The 17,340-nt window shown below is 39.3% G+C and overlaps 1 protein-coding gene across 4 annotated transcripts in view; it reads right to left on the reverse strand.

Annotated features, from left to right (window-relative positions):
- The window catches only part of LOC23687649 (transcription factor hamlet), a 453,938-nt gene that overhangs the window by 328,172 nt on the left and 108,426 nt on the right, over positions 1–17,340 (reverse strand). The window contains exon 1 of one of the 4 annotated variants that reach the window (XM_021847871.1): positions 5,017–5,239. The exons of the other annotated variants lie outside the window; for them this stretch is intronic. The gene's annotated coding sequence lies outside the window, so the exon portion shown is untranslated. Of the gene's footprint in view, positions 1–5,016; positions 5,240–17,340 lie in introns of those variants that run through there. 4 annotated transcript variants of the gene reach the window in all.

Below are 17,340 nucleotides of genomic sequence, written 5' to 3' on the forward strand. Positions count from 1 at the left end.
AAAATCTTTGTGTTATTAATAAGCATTTCAACTGCGTGGGCAACTTTCATTTCTAAGCAATCCAAATGTTGTTTCATTGCTACCTTAATGCAATGAAAAAGTAGTACAGGTTATACGTTACTGATTTGACATATCCTGTTGTCTCTCTCATACTCTCGTGCCACGATTTTGGCATCTAAAGACATTGATTAAGGAATACGGGAACTTCTTAACAAACATAGTTGCCGCGAGAGCAACTCAATTATTTGTATGCTTCATAGGAAGAAGCGCGATTGATCTTCAGTCATGATTTATCTTCATAAAATAAACTTTGATCGGTGCTCACATAGAAATTTCTTGGCAGCGTATCTGTTCATGGGTAGCTAATCGAATGAAATTTGAGCAGAACGTACCTTATATAGGGTATAAACTCAATACTCTGCATCACATCACCTATAGCCGAGCTTGTAGCGTGGAGTATCACCACCGCAAATCACAGGGTAATCAGTTCGAGTCGCAAAACCACAAATGAAAAAAAAATACAACAACCGAAAAAGTACGCATGCCAAACAACAGCATTGGCGAAAGGAGATGAAAGATATTTTTGTTTTGTTTTGCACCTCTTGGAAGCGTTACGTTTTTTGACAACGATAAGCAACATTTCTGAAGGTGTAGCATTAGAGAAGCACGTTATTTCGCCAAAACCTGCTATGAGGCAGCATTACCAGCAGATATACGTTTAAAGAGCATTAAATGCTTTGCCTTGAAGGCGCATATAATGCAGAATGAGTGCTGTTATAAGTGCTTGCTGGTTACTTGGGAAGTGGAGCTGCTTTTGAAACTAACTTTTACATCGATCAACCTTCAATCAATCAACATCCAATAGCGAAAAATAATAAAAACCGCCCAGGCAACCAATAAGCATTAAAAAACGGCATCAATTCAGCATTATATGCGCCTTCACGACAAAGCATTTAATGCCACTTAAACTTATAGCTGCTAGTAGTGCTTTCCCAATGCAGGTTTTGGCGAAATAACGGGCTGCTTCAGTGCTACACCTTCAGGAACGTTGCAACTTGTAGGTTTGTTTCTGTCAAAAAGTGTAACGCCTCCGCAAGCAGCAAATCAAAATCAAAATATTTCTTTGCCTCCCATGCCTCCTTCCTCCTCCGCCAATGCCGCTGCGCTTGTCAAGACAACATTTCGTAGTTGTTAGATTTTTTTTGTTTCCCTTCCAATTTGTGGATTTGAACTGACGAGTTTGGCGAACGTGAGACCTATGGATATACTTCACGGTGCAGGGTATGCTACAATTGGTGTAGTGCCAAGCACTGATTTTTAATCCATCATAAGGTACGTTTTGTTCAATTCGTTTTTATTTACCTTCGAACAGATAACAAATACCCCCGGGTGAAAAAAGAAAGCGCAAGGCAAATACGTACTAGAATTCATAGTAGATGCACGGAGCAGATATTTTAATTATATTACCAAGCTGAAATCAGCTTATGACATTATGGAATCATAGCCCTCCTTCCAATAAATCAAAAGAATGGTAGGGTCGCACTGACTGATTTCTGCTTCATGTTTGTTGATGAACGCCAAAGTGAAACCAATTCCATAAGATGCAAAAACCGAGGTATGGGTATGAAAGAGAAGCATTAACATTGATGACCATAAAATTCGTAGTTGCTTCTCCGTCCTGCATGAGTATAAAAGAGATGAATGATAGAGTAAAATGTGTAACCTGTCTATAACTCTTTCGTTGTATTTGTATAACAAAAAAACAGCATTTGGACTGCTTAGGATTGAAAATAGCGTCTGCAGTGCAAATGCTAATAAACAACCAGTAGATTTTCAATAGCAGTGCACTTGCTATTTTATGTCAACTAAGCAATCAAACTGCTTCCCAAAACAAAATTATCTCTTGAAACTAATCAGAGTAGTCAATTGTTGAAAATATGGCTTACAATTGCACTGAATAGCAACGCAAAAAGCGCAAAAGGCGGAATCTATTGGCAACATATTCAAGTAAAATCAAAATTGCTTATTTGTTGCAAAGTACTTAAAAGAAAAAAATGAAATCAAAAATATGAACGAGAATCGAACCCCCAATCTTAAGATCACCAATCTTCTCCTCTACTCACTACTCCACCAGCTCTTCGAACAATTGCTTCGCCAATGCACTATAAAAGCGACCACATGGCCCATTAATCAAAGCTTGTTGCTTATAAATTGACTGCACCCTTCGGAATACAAGTTCATTACCGGCGAAATTAGGCCACGCCTGAAACAATCTGTTTCGTTGTTAGATGATACTTGAGACGCAACTCAATCATATTGCAACTGGATTGAAACAAACAAACTTCTAGCTGTCATGCACGTAGTTTAGTGCAACTTTCTCGCAACTATGATGAATCTTTTTGAGTTGTGGGTATGGGAACGAAAATTAAATGCAATTTGCGGATGCTTTTCATGAAAGTAATGTGAAACATAACATTAAAACCAGCATTTCAGGAGAAGTTTCAAGAGTTTGTTTGAAAAGTTGCTGAAAACATCTTGATAAATTTGACTTCATTGCTATTTGTAAGGGTCATTTGCAGCAAATCTAGTCGTTTCAAAAATTTTGAACGTCAAACAAGGAGTGCAATGCTTGTTCATTGGAACGGCAATGAAACTTTATGAGCCTTGAAATTGATATTCAACCGAACTAGAACCAGGTAAGTTACATGTAGGGAATAGATGTAATAGTGTATGAAAGGAATAAAATTGTGCTGCATCTATTCCCTACATTACAGATGCTTTTATTGATACGCGATTGAAACAATTTTTGAAAAGTATCTCATTGGAAGATGTTTCGCTTGCTACTTGGGATCTCTTTGGAAGATGTTTCGCGTGCTACTTGGGTTCAAATAGGGTACAAGCAAGTCAAATGCTATAAGAAGTCTGCTGCACAGCTAATTTTAGTGCTTGCTGGTTACCTGGGCGGTCATTTCAAATCGAGCGACAACTCAACAACTCAGCACGATCCACCAACATCTCACCAGAAACCAATTGGTTGGATTAACAACAGCCCTAGTATTTCGTGCAACATGCTCACCAGATGATGATGGTGTAAAGTAGGCGATGGATTTTAATGGAATTTGTACTAAGTGTTACGTCCGTTGTAGGGACCTTCCTTACTTTAGTGGTAAAGTTCAATGCTACCAAGAAAATCCATGTTGCAGGAGTCTGGGTGCGATTGGTCGGTCCAAGATCTAAGGTATTTTCCGTACCTGCCAATATTCGTATTGCGAATGCGAAATACTTGTTAGGGACGATTCAAATATGACGTCCATCGTTCTTCGGGATTTCGAGACCCCCCCTCCCCCCTCTGTTACGCTTTTCCACTACTTTATACACGTACTGTCACAATTTCGTTGACCCGCTCTTTCCCCAAATTATTGACATCGTTATTGAATGACCCCTTACTACTAAGCTAATTCTCACAGCGTGTTAGTAGTATGCAAAAACAGAAACAAAAAGATGTCATGCCTGTCAGAGCATTACATGACTTCACAGAAGTTCAGTGTAAATATATCTGTCAGTTCGATGACAGATTCGTTAATGTTTTTTCGGAAAAAAATGTTGATTACACAGGAAAATCTGTATTTTTTATCATTTGAAGTTCAAATTTGATGATTTTTTACAATATTCTCCAATTTTTTTTAAGTTACAAGGGTACATACACAACCGAAGAAAATCAGATGATTCATTGATTTTGACAGAATTATTGTTAAGGTTGTATTCATTGTTTGGTGGACGGTTTAAACAATAAATTTACTAATGAAATACATATTAGGTAGAATCATTTTCTAATAAACTTTTTAAACAATTCCTCAGCCCGCCTTTTCAGTTCCACCCATACACAGACCGACAACCGTTAGTATTTATCAAACAAAAGCCACAGCGTCCCGCTTGAAGTGCAATACTTGTGGGTTTTCGAAAAAATAAAAGCCCTCCACTTGAACTCTGTGCATCGCGCCAAAATGGTTAAATCGACCCTCTACCCCTCAAGTGCTCCGAGGGCATAGGGCATGTTGCATCGCTTTCCGGCTGCAAATTTGATCATTATCATTTGTTAACGATTTTGCTTTGTTTTTCTGAACGTTGGCGCGCTCCCTCACCATACAAAATGAGATTATAATACACTTTTCAACGCGTTTCAATTGGATTTGGTTTGCCGGGCAGGAGCAAAACCTTCTGGTATCTGAATAGGATCCAGTTTTGAAATCGAGGGAAAACCGAGCGGAGAAGAATTGTGTTTTATTTCGAACTGAGGCATCAAAGTAATTAAGCCATACGTCTGTGGTAACGCGACATATGCAAAGCTCGACCCCGAACACAAAATGTCCTCATGGATTCCGACGAAAAAAGGAAAACCTCCCATCTGGGATGGAGTCCTCAATTCATGCGGTAAAATATGGTTCCTTCGAGCATAACAACTTCTCGGGAAAATAGCTATTGAAGCAAACAAGTGGATACACTTGAAAGGTACCGTATAGGAGGTGAACTCGAGAGATGCCCAGAGGCGTTTGGTGGTTAAGTAAAGCTTTTCAACTAAGGGGCTAGACACATTTTCTCATGCTTAGTTATTAACTTTTCAACACAATACTTTGGCAGGCTTTTCCTACCATTTTGGACCACGGGCCAAATCGCAGAAAAAATATATTGTGGCGGGCCAATTTCCAATGCTGTTGTAAAAAGTAATAAAATTCAATCAGTAAAAACAGTTTTTTTTGGAAAATTTACAAAGATAAATTCTATTGATCGCCCTGCTTTTGTGTCAAAACCTCTCCCAGATTTTTGTTGTTATCTTGTTTGTCTAGTATTCAGTATCAGTTGTGCTGCTTTGCATCTGACCCAGTCAACAACTGAGTCCTAACTACGCTACAGCAGCACTACGAGAAGTATCGAGGCCCTTCAGCAAAAAACGGTTGCACGAGCATTTTTTGATTGGATAATTGTTGTTTGCCGTATCATAGCCCACATTCAACTCACCTCCCTTTGGAAGCCTCGGCAAACGGCAACGACAGCGACAATGTAAGTTCCAAAATCCAATTGTGATCCACTCTCACAAACCCCTAGCAAAACTCCTTCACTGATCGATTGTTCCCAGCCGGAAAATGCGCGCACGTGTTGGACGAGACCTCAATGCAAATCGCGATTGCTATCAGCCGCTAATGCAATTCACCTCTAATCGGATCCCGGTTGACACTCGCACTGAAGCGTTTTTCCCCAAAACAAATCACTACCCTGGCATCGGTAATCGATCAAAACAAACCCATTCGTAAACTCTTTTGACGGATACCGCTTCTGCCACATCGTCACTCGTTAAGCCCATCAATTTGTGGATACCTAGTTGGCCATACTGTCTGCCCCTCCTTATCGATTCGTCCCCTCATTCGCCACAGTGGTTCAATCTAGAACATATGTTGGTCAAGAGGACCCAGATAGCCGTAGCGGTAAACGCGCAGCTATTCAGCATGACCATGCTGAGGGTCGTGGGTTCGAATCCCGCTGGTCGAGGATCTTTTCGTAAAGGAAATTTTCTCGATTCCCAGGGCATAGAGTATCTTCGTACCTGCCACACGATATACGCATGCAAAAATGGTCATTGGCACAGTAAGCTCTCAGTTAATAACTGTGGAAGTGCTCATAAGAACACTAAGCTGAGAAGCAGGCTCTGTCCTAGTTGGGACGTAACGCCAGAAAGAAGAAGAAGAAGATGTTGGTCAAAGTCTCAAACTCTCATTGTAATGGTAAATATTGTTGTATTTTTGCTTTACTTATAATGTTTTCAAATGTTGCCGCTAAACAGCTTCATACTTAGTATATCCCGGAGACCCATCATCATATATTCTGAATCAATAAATATCACAGAAAATTTAAAAAACGTCACTTACTTACTGATTTGTGGCTGTTTTTGAACCACTGTGTGCATTCATAGGAAAGCTCAGGGCTTTGGAACTGGTGTTGGCTGATCCTTCTTCATTTGCCCTATCGCCGCCGTCGGGGGGATTAGCTTCGGGTTTTTCAAACACACAAAACAAGCATTCGAACCGTGCAATTGCTATCTCATATGCGGCCAAACAGTAGCAACCACCACTATCAAAATCAATGGCTATGGCTTAACAGCGATTCGTATCGAGCTCATTTTTTTCTCTTCCCCACAGTGTGATAGATAGGATTTTTATTGCCATATCACGGGGGCTGAAGAAGAAACTCGAAATTTTCGGTAGCAAATGCCCTTATCGCGCGGGAACGATGACAATAAATCTTGTCAGTCGACAACGGACGCGAACAGATAACAATTTGCTGGCTCTGGGGTCGATTGATAATGTGGGACGAGGGCAGCCAAAAGGAGGGAAAAATTGGAGGTGCGGTCTGTATAACTAAAGCAGTTTGACATTGTATGGTAATTTAGGTAACTTGACTAAACTTTACCTACCTATAAAGTTTCGAGTTCGGCGATAGTTGAATTATTCAAAAAAAATCTTTGATTTTTTTTAGATCTCTTGGAGGTGCAACACTCCAAATCTTCAATAACAAACGTTTAATTGAAACTAACTTTGGCTCATTCGAAAAGCAATGAGTGTGAAAATACTGTATAATGGTCCCAAAATGCTGCCTTGAGAAACACCAGCTCTAAGAGAAAGTTTTTTTTTACTTGGAGTTCTGAGAATTAACCTGAAGTGCACGATTTGGCAGATAATTTTCAATTATAATAACAATATATGATGAAAAATTAAAGTTTTTCTTAATTCTACAATCAAAGAACTGGAGCATTCTTTTAGTCTCATAAATAAAAATAAAATTTCACGATACATATATTTTACGACAAACGATCGAATTTGCACTGATTGCGAACGTTCGCACCATTCATTTGGATTGTGCGCTTTGTATTAGAGTTTGATCAATAGGGATTTCGTAGTGATGGATTTACAAACAGGCTTCCGACCAGTGTGTACAGTACTGCACTGCTATCCCCTACGACCCTGGTTGACCTTGGAGAGCACACATGCACTGAGCTAGAATGGATTTTGAGTAAAGCTCAAATTGAGTCAAAATATTGACCAAAACAAAACGCAACAATTGATGATCATTGCCTTGAATATCGTCTGGATTACTACAGTACCTTCCATGATCAACCAAGGTTTGAATGAACGACAGAGAATCAAACTGTTCGAATCCCGACTGAACACCGATTGTTGGTTAGCAGTTAGTGGTTATCGAGAGTTACTACACGACTTCTCTGGATGAACGCAGGTTAATCGATGACCAGTTTAGTTCATTGTTGACCCAGTATTTACTTTAATCTGTGTTGATGCAGGTGTTGACGTTCAATAAATGTAATTAGAGTAGTTTGTGTTTTTAATAGAAATAAATGTAGTTTTGTGAAATTGATCCGCGTTTTGCGTCCTATTGTGTGGGAACCAACCCCAAGGCCTATCACGGTCCCCGTCCAAGCAACAATCATCAAAATTCCACCAAGAAGGAGGCTTTAGACAACAGCAAATTGGTATAAAATAGACCCCATTTGTGGTCCTTACCTCTTGTCAAATAACTCCTATCCATACCTCCCCGTGGTGCCGGCTGGGGTACGAGTAACCGTAGGGAAGATTGGGTAACCAACCCTTGTGGGACCTTGGTCGTATGCTGACAGGGAAGGGGTGCTCCTCTCTTCTGAGGGTGTAGCTTATCAGAGCGTCTGTTCTCCATGTTAGGAGCGACTGTTCATCGTCCTAGTGCCAGCGTGGGACTCTAAACAGTGCTGTGCACGATGATTCTCGAGCGAGACAGAGGGTTGGTGCAGGCCGTACAAGCCAGCCGTAAAAATCATAAGTACAGGAAGCATTCTATGTAAATTCGTACCGGAACAATCGGCATATTTTTATTTATTTATTTATTTATTCCAATGAAAATGTGGCGTAAGGCAAAGCCTTTTAAATTGCCATAAAAAGAAAATACAAATTTCAAATGTTATCATATTCTTACAATCTAACTTAAAACTATAATTCCTGAAGTTCTCTATGAATCGAGATATTACTCTGTACTGGAGAGCCACACTAAAAGGTTCCGTTTAAAAATAGTAACCGAAGAACTAGATTTCAAAGAAGAGGGTAGCTGATTCCAATTAGCAATGCTTCTAACGAAAAAAGATTGTCCATAGTAAGTTGAAACGTGGTTAGGGATGGAATAGTTTCTTGCACGAGATTGTCTTAAAGGCACTAATTTGCTATACAGATAATCGGGTTTCATTGTGTTAATGATCTTGAAAAACATCAAACAAGTTCTATACTTATAAAATTGAGAAAAGGAGCAACCTATTAAGCTAGTATGTAAGTGGGAGATCCTTGAAAACCTAGGAAGATTATAAACATAACGCACGCAAGCGTTGAAATATAAACGAAGTTTGTTAAGAGCGTAAGCATTAGCAATTGAATATAAAAAATCACCGTATGTGAAGAACGGCAATAAAAGAGTCTTAAAAAGCCTAATTTTAGTCTCGATGTCCAGATGTCTTGTGGAAAGATGCAACCTTTTGAGACTGCCATAAACTTTACCACATTGGGAATTGATCTGCGCATCCCAATTCAAATTTTTACAAAAAATTACTCCTAAGTTACTAGCATGTTCAACAAATTCAATTTTTTCATTATTAATAAAAATATCAGGGGGATTAGGTGGATTTCTTTTTCTAGAGATTAGCAAGGCCTTTGTTTTCGAGGATTTGATGGGTAAAAGGTTGATACACGACCAGCTAAATATTTTTCGTAAATCATGATTTATGTTTACAGACATTTGTTCAATATCAATAGTATTTTCAGAACATAAATAAACTTGAACATCATCAGCGAAGATATGAATCGAACAAAAATCGAGTACGGAGGGTAGATCGTCAATAAACATAGAGAAAAGTAATGGCCCAAGAATAGATCCCTGAGGTACACCGGACTTTATTATATGGGCTGACGATGTTGATCCGGAATTTACAACAGCTTGAAACCTATCAGTTAAATAGGATTTAATTAGAGAAACGGAAAACAGAGAGAAATTAAAACGACAGTTTAATTTCTTGAGCATCCTACTATGCGAAACGCGATCAAAGGCCTTCGAGAAATCAATCAATAATAACAGAGCTATTCCTTTTTTATCAATTTTTTGTGAAATATCATCATGTACTTTCAAAAGGGCTGTAGTGGTGCTATGATCTTTACGAAATCCTGATTGGTGCGGTGTTAACAAATTAGCGCCAGTAAGATAGTCTGACATTTGAATTTTGAGTATTTTTTCAAAAGCTTTTGAAAGCGAGGACAGCAGACTAATGGGTCGAAGATTTGAAAGAGTCGAAGAATTACCCTTCTTTTTTATTGGTGTTACTTTAACATATTTCCAAGCTAGGGGGTAAGTAGAAGTTTTGATGATGGAATTGAATATGTGTACAATAAGAGGAAGAGCTAAAGGCAATAATATTTTGATAAAACTTATAGGAACTTCATCAAAGCCAACAGCATTCGATTTAACCGAGAAAATTGCGTTAATAACTTCATAATCCTCAACTGTATTAAACATAAATCCGTTGGATACATCATAAAAGGAAGAATAATCACTAGAATCTGTCGAGAAATTAGAGGAAAAATAGTCATTGATATCATCAGAAGAAAAATTATCAATACCGGTAGTTGATTTGGATTTAGAAAGACCTAGTTGTTTGACTCGATTCCAGAGCACTTTGCTAGGCAGATTAGTATTGATGTTACGTTTTTCGAAATTTTCTTTAGCACTTCTAATCAATTGAGTAACACGGTTACGCAAACGATTGTATACAATCCTTAGTTCGATAGTTTTGTTATGTTTCCAATTCCTATATGCCAAGTTTCTGTTAACAATAGCAAGTTCAATTTCCCCAGTGAACCACACATTTGGTTTAAATGTACGAGTTCTTAAGGGTATAAAAGTATCATGAAGGTATTTGGCACAGTTGTTAAAATACTCGACAAGCCAATTAGGGTCCTCACAACGCAAAAAAGTGTGCCAGTCTATGCTTTCAAATGCATTTTGTAATGCAGTACTGTCGAAATTCTTGTAATCCCTATAGAGAATTCCATTATCAGATTGCGGGCACCCTATTTTTAAAGAAAAAAAAGCATATCATGGTTAGAGACGCCCGGCATTGAAACTTGATCTTGCTTGACCACTAGATCAGGACTATCAGTTATAACAAGGTCTAGCAACGAGCATCCAAAATGATGATAGAAAGTCGGTTCGATATTGATACATTGAAGAGATAAACTAGATAATAAATCCGAAAATCTTCTTTGTCTGTTATTGGTTTTCCGCAGATCTGTGTTAAAGTCACCCACAAAAAAAAATTAGAATCATACCGAACAGTGTAATCCTCAAAATGCTCAAAAAGCAACATCGAACAGTCTACCTCCGGAGGATTGTAGTACGTGCCTAAGAAGAAACGCTCACCTTGACATTCGATTTCCAGACACAAATACTCAGTTTTACTATGGGGAGATGAATTGTTGTTGTTTGATGTTTTTAAAATACGCGCTACTAAATTATTTCGAACATAGACACAGACGCCTCCACCACGTCTGTCACGATCATTTCTAATCAGTTTATAACCGCGAATGTTAATCATACTATCGTTAATTGAATCGTCTAACCATGTTTCAGACATGCAAATTACATCCATTAAGCTATCACGAAATATCATTGACAGTTCATTGAATTTGGTGAAATTTCGTGCTATGAGACTTTGTACATTCAGATGGCAAATACAAAGATGATCACTTTCCAAGACAGAGGTGAAAACAGCCTTGGGAATCAGCAAGCTCGCAGAGCTATTATTTTCGAAACGACTACCCATTGTTGTAAGGTAGCAGCAAACACCTTTCAGTAACCTCAATCCAGTACACAGTAATAATGTTGAATGAGCAAATCAAATTTTAGTTCATTGACAAAAAAAAAACTTGTTATAACATTATAATCATCGACGCATATCCAAACTCTGATAAAAATAGCAACGACAGCAGTACAACAGCAACAGCAGCAACATATTCGCAGGGCACGACCATATGATGTTCTTGGGCTAATTCAACTCGGCGATAGAGTTAACAGCAACAGCATCACTTGCCTCGTCACGCTTCACGTATACAGTTCCTTCCTTTGTGAAGACTCTTAAAATTTGGCCCTGTTTCTTTAGTTTGATGGCTTCTGAACGAATTTGTCTCACTGAAGGAGGCAGATTCTCATTGATGTAGACGCGATTATTGTTATCGAAACCAATTTGACGGAGCGACAATGATCTTCGCTGAAGATAAGATCTATAAAAATCATCTCTTGCAGTACGTAGGGCAAACTCACAGAGGATTGGAGGTGCAGTTCCTGGTACTATTGGATGTCTAGAAAGCCGTTTAAGTGCAGTTGTCGGAACGCTATCCTCAAGATAACCAATAGCAATAGCAATATTACGAAAAGCCTGCCTCAAATCTTCGGTTTGAAGATACGGAATGCCGGAGATTACTAGTTCAGAGCTCGTCCCAAAAACGTCCATTCTGCGATTAGTCTGAGAAATGTCCGAACGAATGTGATCGACTTGTTCTGAGATCGCAGCAATGTTGTCGCCACACTCCTGTTTACTGGCGGACAGATTAACCTCCAGCACGTCCATTCGATTGTTCAGTCTGTCCATACACGAATCGATTTTGGCTTCCAAACGTTCATTAGACTGTGTAAACATTGTCTGCATTTTGATCCATAAATCGTTGACCGTCATAACAGCGTTGGAGTCATCTTTACGACCTGGGGTAGTATTAGTGTTGACAGTGGATGTAGAAGATGCACGAGTGAGTGGTTTGTTAAGGTTCACACTCATTGTTGCGATACACTGCTGAAGGGCTTTATATAGAATGGCGATTGACAAGTTGATCCAAACTCTAGGTTCGCACTGGATTTACAGTTAATTACAACAGCTCAGAACACAACTGCAATCACAACACCACAACTTTAGTCCCAGAATACAGGATCGCGCATAAACTCGATTTAAACTTTAGATTTACCAGCCGAAAAAGTCGTTTGAAACTGCGTCGACAAAAACACTCTACTCGGTTACACACATCCCTTCAGGAATCTGGCATAGACCCAGGCATCGAAAACGGACTAACGATTAGAAACTCGGATCATGGAACTGTAAGTCTCTCAATTTCTTGGGAAGTACTCGCATTCTTTCCGCATTATTGAGGAGTTCGGCATTGTTGCGCTGCAGCAGGTTTGCTGGAAAGAATCGACAGTACATAAGTATAGGGATGGTTATACCATCTATCAGAGCTGCGGCAACAGACATCAGCTGGGCACAGCTTTATCGCGAAATGCAGAGGCGCGTGATTGGGTGGTGGCCAATCGACAACAGAATGTGCAAGTTGAGGATCAAAGGCCATTTCTTCAATATCAGCATAATCAACGTGCACAGCCCTCACCTAACAAATGCTGGAAAGGATGGTATTGGAGCGGAACTTATTAAAATGGGCCCGGACAGGTTGGCTACTTGTCTGCACCGATTGATAGCCAGCTACCAGAGGAGTGGAAAGAGGGAATAATATACCCAACTACTGGTCCCGGCAAACTTCGTCTTGCCATCAAGCAGGCTGTTGAAAATCGCTTTTGATCGTCCCATATAAAATGACAGTTTCGTTCGCACTCGTTTTTTCAACTTTCACGGTGAATATCCTGGGAGTTTTAATATTGGTTTTACTTAAAAGTATGGAACATACTTGATCCAAATGCCGAACACTGTGTTTATTCTGTCTCATATTCCGAACACCTTGATTCAAATTCCGAACAGCACGAATTAATTGTTTTCAAATGAATAATTTCGCAAATAAATTTATCTGTGCTTGTTCTACTGGTCTCAAACTAGAGAATCATCACTACTCCTGCGGAATAAATTATATTGGAGACGTTAAAATTGAATTGCAATTGACTACCATTTCCTTGTTATTTGGTGACATATTTCAGTGAAACATTTCAACCAAATCGCCATACAAAAACCGAGTGTTCGGAATATGAGTCTGTTCGGAATTTGAGACAAAACGGTACACACAAACACTTCGGAACCCTTGACGAACAACACTGAGAAAGAATCATTCAAATCCGTTCACCCGTTCGTAAGCCATTTCGTGACATAAAACGCCATTCCATTTTTATTTATCTATATAAATAAAAATGGAGTTACGTCCCTGAAGTGTTCCGACGTGTTTGTGTATATAAAAAGCAAGGGATATTCAACGGGAAAGTTGAAAAAACAGGAGTGAACGGAACTTCCATTTTGCACGGAGCGTTCCATGGCGTTTTTCAACAGCCTACTTGATGGCAAGACGAAGTTTGCCGGGACCACTAGTATAGATGAGCAATTCTCGCTGAAACCAGGCCGCCATCGGCACCCATCGTTAGAATTCCAATTTTATGTCTCTGATCGCTAGCTTTCGATAAAACTTAAGGGTGGTCCTTTTTGTTTTCTCAAATTGGTGGACCCCTCGTACGCCAGCTAGCTAAAAAGTTTGCAAAAAAGCCCATTTTTTGATAAATCTTAGGTATTTCTTCACGTGATACGTCTCATATTTCCCTTGGAACACATACCAAACTTAATGGCATCGTATAGAGAAAGGATATAGCTTTCATTTGAAGTTAAAAAAAATCCGGCGGCCATTTTGAATTTGGCCGCCATCTTGAATTTTGTTAGAAAAATCGTTTTTTCACCATTAGCGCACCGCTCGTTTTGAATTCTGAGGTCACCATCAGAAAGCTGAGGAAAAATTGCGTAAGATAGGCTACAGAAACTAGGTGTGCAATGGTATTTACCCTATGAAATTAACGATTTTCTAAAACATGTTCCACGATTTTGACGTATATGGCGAGTGCAATCAATGCAAACATCATTTTTGGTACAACAAAGATACAAGTTTTCAATAGTTGACGTATTTTTCGAGTCAGATGAAGAATAGGAGTATTATTTTGAGTGAAAAAATCTGGCGGCCATCTTGGATTTTGACGCCATCTTGGTTTTAAGTAGTAGAATGAGTTTTCACCTTGATAACACTCAACATGTTGAGTTTTAATGCCACCGTTACACTTACTATTCTTCTTGTTCTTCTTTTTCCTGACGTTACGTCCCTACTGGAATAAAACCAGCCCCTAAGCTTCAAAAATAAATTAACAAGTAGAATTTTTTAACGCTTATTTGCCACCTGAATGATTGTTCTGCATATCTGCGAGTTGAAAAATAGCATTAATTCTTTCATTTATTTGGTCTAAAACCATTGATAGAAATGAACAATCTGTTGAACAGCTAAAATAAGATAAGAAATAAAGAATCTGTTTGTTTTTTAACGGAGATCTTTAATTAATTAAACATGAAGAGCGCTGAGATGGTAAAAAATCATTCTACTGCTAAAAACTAAGATGGCGTCGAAATCCAAGATGGCCACCAGATTTTCCAAACTCAAAATGATTCACTTGAGTTTCGGCATTACGTCCACATTAGAACAAAGCCTGCTTCTCACCTTTCAATTTCGCTATTTTTCACATGCATGTTGGGTGTTAGTAAAAACAATACTTTATGATTCAGAAAATCAAGGATTTTTTTTGCTTAAAAATTTAAGATTTCCATTCTAAATTAATGCACTTTTGGAAATGTTTTACGTTAAAACTACAGATATTACCACAAAACTTACTAATGTCCCAACGCACAATTTATAAACTTCATTCGATGACAAAAAAAGCATATGGTAAAAAAAAAATTGTTTATTTCAATCAATGTTTTTGGACGGTTTTTATTCATTAAATTTATTTATTCATAATAACTGAATTCACAGATATGTCGAAGAAATATTCTGTTATTAAAAATCGTATTATAAAAGAAAATTCCTATTTAATAACCTGTATTTATAACTAATAAAGCTGAGTATCAGGCTCAGTTCCACTAGGGACGTAACGTCAGGAAAATGAAGAATAATAAGAAGAAGAGTATACGTAACCTTGTTTTTATTGGTTTTTACCTCTAAATTCGACATGCTGAGTGCTATCAAGGTGAAAAATTCATTCTACTAGTCAAAATCAAGATGGCGTCAAAATCCAAGATGGCCGCCAGATTTTATCACTCTAAATAATACTCCTATTCTTCATCTGACTCGAAAAATACACCAACTATTGAAAACTTGTATCTTTGTTGTACAAAAAATGATGTTTGCATTGATTGCACTCGCCATATACGTCAAAATCGTGGAACATGTTTTAGAAAATCGTTCATTTCATAGGGTAAATACCATTGCACACCTAGTTTCTGTAGCCTATCTTACGCAATTTTTCCTCAGCTTTCTGACGGTGATCTCAGAATTCAAAACGAGCGGTGCGCTAATGGTGAAAAAACGATTTTTCTAACAAAATTCAAGATGGCGACCAAATTCAAAATGGCCGCCGGATTTTTTTTAACTTCAAATGAAAGCTATATCCTTTCTCTTTACGATGCCATTAAGTTTGGTATGTGTTCCAAGGGAAATATGAGACATATCACGTGAAGAAATACCCAAGATTTATCAAAAAATGGGCTTTTTTGCAAACTGTTTAGCTAGCTGGCGTACGAGGGGTCCACCAATTTGAGAAAACAAAAGGACCACCCTTAAGTTTTATCGAAAGCTAGCGATCAGTGACATAAAATTGGAATTCTAACGATGGGTGCCGATGGCGGCCTGGTTTCAGCGAGAATTGCTCAGATATACAAAAAGGGTGACAAGTTAGAATGTAAGAACTATAGAGCGATCGCCATTCTTAACGCAGCCTATAAAGTGCTTTTCCAGATCATCTTCCGCCGTCTATCGCCACTGGCAAGCAGATTTGTGGGAAGTTATCAAGCCGGTTTTGTGGACGGGCAATCGACGACAGACCAAATCTTTACGTTGCGGCAGATCCTCCAAAATTGTCGCGAACATCAAGTCCCTACGCACCACCTATTGATCGATTTCAAAGCGGCCTATGATACCATCGACCGCGAAAAGCTATGGAAGATTATGGCAACGATGGATAGTGTACAGTGCTCTGTGAAGATATTGGGTGCATTATCGGACCCGTTTGAAAGACGATCTTCAATAAATCCAGCCAGTTCCTCTGTTTTGCTGACGATGTGGACATTGTCGGAAGAACGTTCCAGGTGGTTTCTGAACAGTATACCAGGCTGAAACGTGAAGCAGATCGGGTTGGATTGAAGGTAAATACGTCGAAGACGAAATATCTGCTAGCTGTAGGAATCGAGTGCGATAGAGCTCGCATTGGCAGATGCGTGATGATCAACGGGGATGAGTTCGAATTTGTCCGAATTGTGAATTTGGACGAATTTGTCTACCTTGGATCATTGATAACGTTGGATAACAACTGCAGCAGAGAAATTCGAAGACGTATCATTGCCGGAAGTCGTGCTTACATTAGATTCCAAAGGGTGAAGATCTACATGAGCCACTTCAATGCGAAGATCGGATCGTACAACTCGAGCTTTGAGCCCGTCGTGGAACGCCATGGTCTCGGAGAAATTAGCGAAAACGGAGAACTATTGGCAGAGTTTTGTGGCAGCAACGAAATGCTGATCGGGGGATCGCTCTTCCGCCATCATGATGATGATTTTACTGAAAATCAAACCGACCACATCTGTATCTGCCGAATGTGGAAATGGAGCCTTCTTGATGTGCGGAATAAACGTAACGCTGACATAGCATCCGACCATCACCTTCTCATCGGCGAGGTGCGTCTGCGCATCACTACCACCGCAAATAATCAGGGTGAGCTACAAAATCAAAGAAAACAGTGGATCACCGGTGAAACCTAGAAAAAGATAGAGGAGCGGAGAGCAGCCAAAGGAGCCAAGGCACTTTCCCGTCAACGATACTCGGCTCTAGAAAGGAAAGTTAAGCGCTCATGTAGGCGGGACAAACAAGCTTTGGCGGACTCCCTTGCTAACGAAGGTAAGAAAGCCGCAGCAACCGGTGAAATTCGTCTCCTCTATGATATATTCGACGCCTTAGCGGAGCAAAGATGAATACCTACGACAATGCCTATGAAAGACACGGCTAGACAGCTGTTAGCCGACCCCATTGACCAGCTGAAATGCTGGTGTGAGCGTTCGAACAACTTTTTCAAGTAGCTACCAACACAGCCACCAACACCTCAGCATGCGGATCATAGAGTTCAGCGTAATAGGCGTGTAAAAATCGAAGCGGCGTCGGTGGTGTAGTGGCAAGCGTGATTGCCTCTCACCCCAGATGGTCG

The sequence above is a fragment of the Aedes aegypti genome, chromosome 2 (genome assembly GCF_002204515.2).
Source record: "Aedes aegypti strain LVP_AGWG chromosome 2, AaegL5.0 Primary Assembly, whole genome shotgun sequence".
In the NCBI taxonomy this organism is placed as follows: Eukaryota; Metazoa; Arthropoda; class Insecta; order Diptera; family Culicidae; genus Aedes; species Aedes aegypti.